Raw genomic sequence first — 8,886 nt, forward strand, 5'->3', positions numbered from 1 at the left:
GGGGGGGGGGGGCGAAAAAAAATGTTCTGCCCCAGGCGCCCATAACTCTGGTTACGCCACTGATCCAGACAGTAATGTCGGATCCGTCCTGGCTGCGGCGTCTCAGTAGCTCAGCTGTAGCTCGCGGTATACTGAGCTTTGGGTGATGGGAGGACGCTAGTTTATGACCCTTAGGAGAACTATGGGGAAAAACACTTACCCCATAGTTCTCCCATAGACAATGAAGAATTGTCCTTTTTTTTTTTTTTTTGGAGAATTAAGCATTTGCTATTTTTTTTAAGAAGAAACCTGCATGTATACTTTTTTTTTATGAAGACGTGTGCATTTATATTTTTTCTATGAAGAATTGTGCATTTATTATTATTTTTTAGGACTTTACTTTTAAAGCAGCAGGGCCAGTGCAAGGATTTTTGCTTGCGAAGGATTTTTTTTGACGAAGGTACATTTTTCCACCCCCCCGACACCCTCAGGCGACTGCCTATGCCTATCAGCTAATGGAAGGAAAATCTTTGTACGAACAGAGGCGGCACCCACTGAGCTGCCTGCGGCAGAATACAAGGAAACAGCAGGAGATTCCGAGATCAATGTGCTTGTAGCATTGATGGAAGGATCTGTTCTATTTTTTTGGTTCAGTCGGCAGGTTGAATGAAAAGGAACAGAGCAGTGTATGGGCAGCTTTACACAAGCGCCGGTCCTGATCATCAATCGGATCGCAGTGACCATTAGCAAATCGAACCGATATTCTGAAAGCAACAATTTCCATACAGAGTTCTTCTGGTGTATGGGCAGCTTTCGAAGTGACCCAGGAGATGGTGACAGGTCTGATACAATCACTGGGAGGTACAATGACAGCTCAGGGGGCAGCAGACACAGTATATATTTTGTATATTGGTTCTATACATCTATATACAGGATATATAGCCTGTACATTATATAGCAGGATGGCCAGTATTACCTGCAGGTGAACCTGAGAGCGCAGCTCAGCACTATTGCCCCGCACAGTAGCTCAGGCCTCCGGCCCATCAGGTACAGTAACCACTTAACTTACTGCCTTCCTGTCCTCTGCATTCCGCTTATAGAGCCGGGGGGCAGGACAGAGCTTTTCCTCATCACACCCCAGGCCTGTCACCAGCGCAAACAAGGCGCCGCCATGTCTGCCTCGCTACTTCTGCAGCCCAGCTGAGGTTGGGGCGGGGAGTGTATGCAAAGAACAAGCCATAAGGTGCCCATACACTGCACGATTCTCGTACGAGAATCGCGGGAAATCCCGCGATCATACGAGAATCGTGCAGTGTATGGAAGGCGTGCAACCGTTTCTACTGTACGGTCGCACGTCTTCCGTCGAACCAGCAGGCTAGAAAACCCGACGGGAATCGTACGATTCTCGGCGAGTTAGTGGCCTGCTGGTTCGACAACTGCCGAACGGGCCGGTGTGCGCACGCGCACACAGCCTGTTTGCAGTACGATCTGCCTGTCCAAGATTGGCAGATCGTACGTTTTTTTAAGTACTTTACAACCCTCGCAAGACAAAAGTCTTGTGAGGGTTGTAAAGTGTATGGGCACCTATAGACAGAAGTACAGCTAGGCACCAGCATTTAACTAAAAGCCCTGAATGGAAATGCAGACTGATAGGCGGCCTTTGGACACAACCACTGCCTGTTATCAGGACCAGTGCAAGGATTTGGCCCCCGCCTGTGCAGCCTTACGTTAGTACCGGCCCTGAAAGCAGTAATATACCGCTGCATCCTGTGTGGGGTTTTGCCATAATGTGCAAGCATGCACAGCACATTACCTATCAAGCGTGCCCTCCTCCAGTGCTTTGCAATAAATCCTCTGTTTCCTGCCGCCGCCATCTCCACCAAAGCCACCTCTGGCTTCCATGGGTATCCCGTTTGGCCATTGGGTCCACACTGATGATGTGACGCATGATGTAACGCATGTGCACAGAAGTTATATCCTTCCTGGCACCCAGCCCATTCACTGCATCTTAGAGATTTATGCATGCCGCATACAGTGTACACAAAACATGTGTACACTGTATAGAGGGAACGAGGAAGAAGGCTTTTGGCAGAAGAGACTTTGCTTGTCCCACCAAAAATCTCTACCTCCCTGAATTCATGAATTTTTAAGTAAACTCCCGTGTCAGGTCCCCATTCACACCAGCTACACACAGCACAATAAACAGAGCAGAAAAAGAGATGCAAAAACACACAAAGCTCACAGTTAAAACTGCTGCATGGGCTTCTTTGCCACTTTTTTCACCTATAATAATCTAATGGGCTGCCCTATGCTGACAAACGCTGCAAAATGCACCACACGTTCAGGCGCGCACCTACAATAAATGGGGTCTAAATTTGGTGGCTGCATTAGTTATCTTTTTTTTGCTTTATTTTCACCTGGTGATCTGGCCAGTGACACACTTCCTGTCTTACCGAGCCACCATGGGACAGCAACATCCTGTGGAGGGCAGAGTATTGATGGCCTAGCAGATTTAGATGGACTTAACTAACATTAAATCTTGGAGGGTGGGGATAATGGTTTTGCATAAATAAAACAAAGACCATTATAAACACCCCTGTCAGTGATAAATGGGTTGTCTCAATCCTCTGTGTGCTACTTTTGCTGTACAGCTTGGTCTGTTAAAGGAAGTTGAATAATAGACTTACTGGTGGCCGGATCAAAAAGAAAACTAATGCAGCCACCACATTTAAGGTTGGGTAAGCTGCAATATATAACATTTTTGTTTTAGGGTTTAGATATGCTATAACCCTTTTGTGACAGAAGGTTCAACTGCCTCGCACCACACCGTGCCCTTTGAACTTAGTGAAATGCCACTTTGTAAGTTCTAACTAAAAAAAGGGGGAAGAGGCTCTTGTCCCCATCGGCACAGGGACAAGGTGCTTTTCCAGGGGGAGCCTGGAAAAGCACCCTCCCAGTGACGAGGGCATGTGGCCTGGTATGGAAAGGGGGGGGCGCTTTCTCCCCCCCCCTTTCCTGCCCTGCCAGGCCTGTACTCGGATTAAGGGTCTGGTAGTAATTTTAAGGGGGACCCCACGTTTTTACCCCCCTATTTTTTGGGGGTGGGATTCCTCCTTAGGGGAAAATAGAGGGCATAGTATGACTTTTAGGGGGAACCCCACGCACTTTCTTTTTTTTTTTTACTTGGGTGGGTTCCTCTTAAAATTCCTACCAGACCTAAAGGGTCTAGTATGAATCAGGAGGGGAACCTCACACATTTTTTTTTCCTTCTGACAAAAGAAAAAAAAGATTTTTTTTTTTTTTTTAATATAGTCTAATATCACTTTGCTGCAACGAAAATTCGTCCAAAAACGACATTTCGTACAGACTTTCGCTAGCAAAATTTGTCCGAATCTCAAAACAAATTGACTTTCGGACCCGAATCCCGAAAACGAAATAATGGAAAATCCAAATAAAACAAAATACATTTTCTGCCAGTGCACATGTCTATTACATTGCTTGTGAGTACGTTTTTATCATTTCAATTTTAAAAATAAAAAACGATTCTTCACAAGTTGAGGCACTCTGGGCTTTTATTGTAGATATCAAGACAAGGTTCCCTAATCCTTTGGAGGAGCTGCACGACGTGCGTGGATCATTTATGGACTACATGACGTAGGAGAAATTCAGTTATTGTGCTGTCACAAGCACCGTGAATCTAATACTGTTTTGAATACCATTCTTGGCCTGATATAGCAATCTAACAGCTCAACAGTCCTGGGTTTTCTTTGTCAAATTTTTCGTTTCAAGATGTGCCAAATATTTTCAATTGGTTAAAGGTCTGGAATGCAGGCAGGCCAGTTAAGCACCAGGACTCTTCTACTACGAAGCCATGTTGTTGTCATGGATGCAAATGCAAGTATGCATTTTAACATTGTCCTGCTGAAATATAAAAGGCCTTCCCTGAAAAAGACGTTGTCTGGATGGGAACATATACTGTTCTAAAACCTAGGTATATCTTTCAGCATTGATGGTGCCTTTCCAGATGTGCAAGCTGCCCATTCCATACGCACTAATGCACCCCCATACCATCAGAGATGCAGGCTTTTGAACTGAGTGCTGATAAGAAGCCAGAAGGTCCCTCTCCTCTTTAGTCCAGAGAACGCGGCACCCATGGTTGTCAAAAAGAATGTCAAATTTCGATTTGTCTGACCACAGAACAGTTTACCAGTTTGTGACAAACCATTTTAAATGAGCATTGCCCGAGATAAGATTTTTATTATTAATATTCAGGATTTATATATCGTCCAACAGTTTGCGCAGCGCTTTACAATATAAGGAAGACATTACAATCACAATACAATTCAAGACAAGATGGTAAGGAGGGCCCTGTCTGTGAGGGCTTACAATCTAAAAGGGAGGGGCAAGTGATACATGAGGAGGTAGCTGTGTGGGAAGATGGCGGCGTTTCTGGATGGTGTTCAGATATGGCTTCTTCTTTGCATGATAGAGCTTTAACTTGCATTTTTGGATGGCATGGTGAACTGTTTTCACAGACACTGATTTTTGGAATTATTCCTGAGCCAATGCAGTGATGTCCATCATAGAATCATGCCTGTTTTTAATGCAGAGCCGTCTGAGGGCCTGAAGATCACGTGCATCCAATATTGTGTTTTGGCCTTGTCCCTTGCGCACAAGGATTTTTCCAGATTCTCTGAATCTTTTGATTATATTATGATCTGTAGATGATGATATATTTAAAGACTTTGCAATTTTACACTGAGGAACATTATTCTGAAATTGTTCGATCATTTTTAGACACAGTTTTTCAGATTGGTGAACCCCTGCCCATCTGTACTTCTGAGGCACTCTGACTCTCTAAGATGCTCTTTTTATACCCAATCATGTTACTGACCTGTTGCCAATTAACCTAATTAGTTGCAAAATGTTCTTCCAGCTCTTCCTTGGTAGTACCACTTACTTTACCATCTTTTTGTTGGCTTGTCCTAACTTTTTCGAGACATATTGCTGCCATCAATTTCAAAATTACCCTATTTTTTTTTTTAAAATGGCACATTTTCTCAGTTTAAACGTTTGATATGTTTTCTATTGTGAATAAAATATGAGTTCATGAGATTTGCAAATCATTGCATTCTGTTTTTTATGTAGATTTTACAGTGTCCCAACTTTTTGGGAATTGGGGATGTAGTTTAATTTGGGAGAGCCTGTGATGGTGATTTACAGGCAGGTGACTGTGGGAGACAGGGTCAGTGCCTTGTCACCCTATAACATGAAGTGCCCAAAACAAGGAAGTTATATCAGAATCACCTGCTATTATTTCCATGAAAGCTAATAAAAATAAGTTTTCAAGTGATATTATACTGTTTAACCTCTTAAGGACCCATGGCGGAATTATTCCGTTATGGGTCCTTAAAGGAGAACTATGAGGTGAGTGCTTTTCACTCACCTCATAATTCTAGCTGACCTGTGACAATGAGACTGTCACAGGTCGGCTCAGTAGATCGGGAGGTGAGCGAACACATACTGGCGTTCGCTCACCACTCGATCCTGTCACGGCTGGATTCCCCCGCTCCGATCCGCCAGCGCTGACTGGCGGAAGGGATGGGGGAGGGGGCGGGTACAGCTGGCTCTGCCTCTAGATAGACAGAGCCAGCTGTCAGTCACGCAGCTGGGCGGATCCCGCCACAATTGTTGGGATCCGCTTCAGCTGCGGCGTCTCAGTATACCGCGAGCTACAGCTTGCGGTATACTGAGCCTAGGGTGACGGGAGGATGCTAGTTTCTGTCCTCCCGTTACCCTAAGGAGAACTATGGGGAAAAGCCCTAACCCCATAGTTCTCCTTTAAGGGGTTTTTAAACAGACTCCTGGCTTGCGGCAAAGCTGCTGGGACTCTGTTTGCATTTGTAGAGCTGGCTGTCGGATTTACAATAGAAGCGATTCTGGCGACCTGCCTGCCACCAGATTGCTTCTATGGGCCGGTAAAGTGCCCGCACAACACCAGCGCCGTGTTTCTGTTTCCCAGGCTCTGCTGGGTTTACATTGACTAACCAACTATGCTTGAGTTCTTTGAATTGCAGTGCTGGGGTACATTTTGTTGTGGGCATAGGTTTGTTGACCCTTAAAAATCCTTTTAAGGGCCAATATCTATCTACCACGACTGATTGATTGATGTGTGTACAATAAGTTATCTTAAACTAAAGTTGCAAGTGCCGCGCTTCCAGAGACCTGTGATATAAGAGAAACAGAAAAGTCCAATCATCAACAGAAATGTGAATATAAGAACAACTGGGATCACACCAAATGCAGAATGTAATAAATATGATATTTCCTGCACAAAAGTACAATGTTCCATGGAGATATAACTAATAGTGTTAAACCCAGTGTGTCCAAACCTCCCCCCACAAGTCAATATGCTATATGGAGAGAATATATATTGCTTAGTAAAAGAAAGTCAATCAGAGGTTTCCACCACTCCTTCACAGCCGCTGACAAGTTATATCTTCACAGAACATTGTGCTTTTGTGGAGGAAATATATTTATCACATTGTGTGTTTGATGTTATTACAGTTTTTCTTATTTTCACAATATTGTTGGTGATTGGATTTACAGATTTTTGTTTAGTAGTGTAGCACGGCACTTGTATTTAGCTTTTGGTTTGAGATAACACAAGGTGTAGTGCTCACATTAAATAAACACAGTTAAATAATAGTATTAATCAATATTAATTAAGTAAATATTAGTAATTAAATAACTAATATTAATTAATATTTAATAATTAATGAAATAGTAAAATGAATGCGTTGCAGGGTCCTGAGTCTATTACATTGGAGAGTCCTGAGTCTATCGCGTTGGAGGGTCCTGATTTTTATTGATACTTATTTTCCTTTATGTTTACATTGCGTTATGTTAATATTGTTAAAGTTGTTATTGTTAATATTTATTTTTGTAACTTTATTCTGAATTAAACATTTAACATTGTAATTTCATGAGATAATTTAAGAGGGTGTGTTTAGGGGCAGAGTTAAGGCCAGGGCAGGGGAGGGGTTAGGTGGGGCAACTGGTGGCGAGTAACTCTTAAAGACTGGCTAGTAGTTTTTTGAGCCCTGAATTTGTGTGTTTTCCACTTTTTAGAATACAACTCCTAGCTTGAGGCGATTAGAGTGCATTAGGCAGCTGTTGCTCACAATCTGCTTAAGCAGATCACAAATCCCTCCCTCACCCAGCAGTTCATTGGAATGAACACTTGTAAGCATTCTAGTTACAGCCTTGCCATCCCTGTTTGCTTGACAAGGGCAGGGACATCCTTACGAGGAAATAAATAAAGTATAAAAAAATGTAAATCTGTAAATAATGTTAAACATTTTCACACTTACCATCACTATTTCTTTTATATTATTTACAGATGTACTATTCATTATATTTATACGTTTCATTATTAAATTAAATCATTTTTTTTATCCCCATAAGTTCAAGCAATGCAATCTGTGTAAAAATAATGGCAGCTATGAAGAGGGACAGATTTGGACTTTGTGGGGCTGCCACATTTGGTAGGAGACTTATTTAAATTCCCATTGGTCCTTGTTGGCCATTTCCTATGAGTATTTCTCCATGGACAAGAGGAGAAGGGTAGGCAGGCAGCAGCAAAATTAAGCATGCAGTCCTATAGCCATAGGTTGCCTGCCCTTCCCCAGAGTGAAGCCTTGCAACTGGAAAACAGCACTCGCCAACAACCAGCCCACTATCTCTGGTAACAACCTTCCCATGCCAGGTTTTTGCTGGAGCGGAAGAAAAACAAACAGCGTAAACGCCAAGCTCCTGTATGCCAGGTTTGCACCTTAACTGCTTCCATATCAGCTAGTGAAAATAGCCTCATCCCTCTAGTTCAGGGGTAGCCAAACTTCGGCCCTCCAGCTGTGGTGAAAGTATGCAGCAATATTAAAAATTATTTTACAGGCTGTTTATATTATTTTTTTTAGCTACAGAGTCACTTTAAAACAGCTTTTTTAATATGACACTGTAGAAGCAATCACCACTACTAGAAGTCAGCAGCTAGGAGTAAAATGTAATCTCCCAGCTGATATAGTAGCCAGGAGTCTGTTTACAAACTCGTGCTGCCGTAATAGTTATATTAGTGGAAGCAAAAGGGTTCAAGCTGAACTTTAGACAGATATAAAAGGCACAAATAATTGCAGATCTGTTTTAATTAATACATAATTGAATATATTTTTGAAATGCACTCAGTGTAAGTACCTGAATTCGACCTGGTATTACCTGCTTGCAGCCCTTGTTTAGCAGAGCTGGAGTGTGACAGGGAGTAGCAGTACAAGGAAACAATCAGTTTATGTACTGACAAGAAACATGCTGAAAGGAAGATAAAGAGTGACAGAGACAGATGAGCTCAACATAGGGTTGCCACCCTTACGGGATTCACCCGGACAGTACGGCTTTGAAATCTTGTGTCCGGTTTTCAGGTCAGCTGAGCCCCGGGCACAAGATGTCAGAACTTCAGGCGGATGGGGCAGCCCCGAGGTCCTACTGCTGAGGCCGCACTGTGTTGGAGGCTGGGAGCTGACGTGCGACCTGTGGAGCTCCTCACACCAAGTTCTCCCGTTCTGATCGTTTTCTTTCTGTCAGAGAACTGCTTCCTGGTGGAGGTGCAGGGTGAGTGTCTGTGTTCCTTTGTTTGTGCCCTGATCGTTTGTCATCTGTGACAGTATCACCTCCCGGTCCCGGTGGAGCTGGGGAGGGGGGAAGAGTATGTGAATGCGTAGATGCTGCTCTAAAATCTTCACTGTTACATACATGTATAATGTATTATATATATTATACATATTATATACACACACAAATAAAGAGCTGCATGTATAATATATATATATATGTGTGTGTGTGTGTAAGGGCTTGTGC

The sequence above is a fragment of the Nanorana parkeri genome, unplaced genomic scaffold (genome assembly GCF_000935625.1).
Source record: "Nanorana parkeri isolate BGI_ZX_2015 unplaced genomic scaffold, ASM93562v1 scaffold136, whole genome shotgun sequence".
Classification (NCBI taxonomy): Eukaryota; Metazoa; Chordata; class Amphibia; order Anura; family Dicroglossidae; genus Nanorana; species Nanorana parkeri.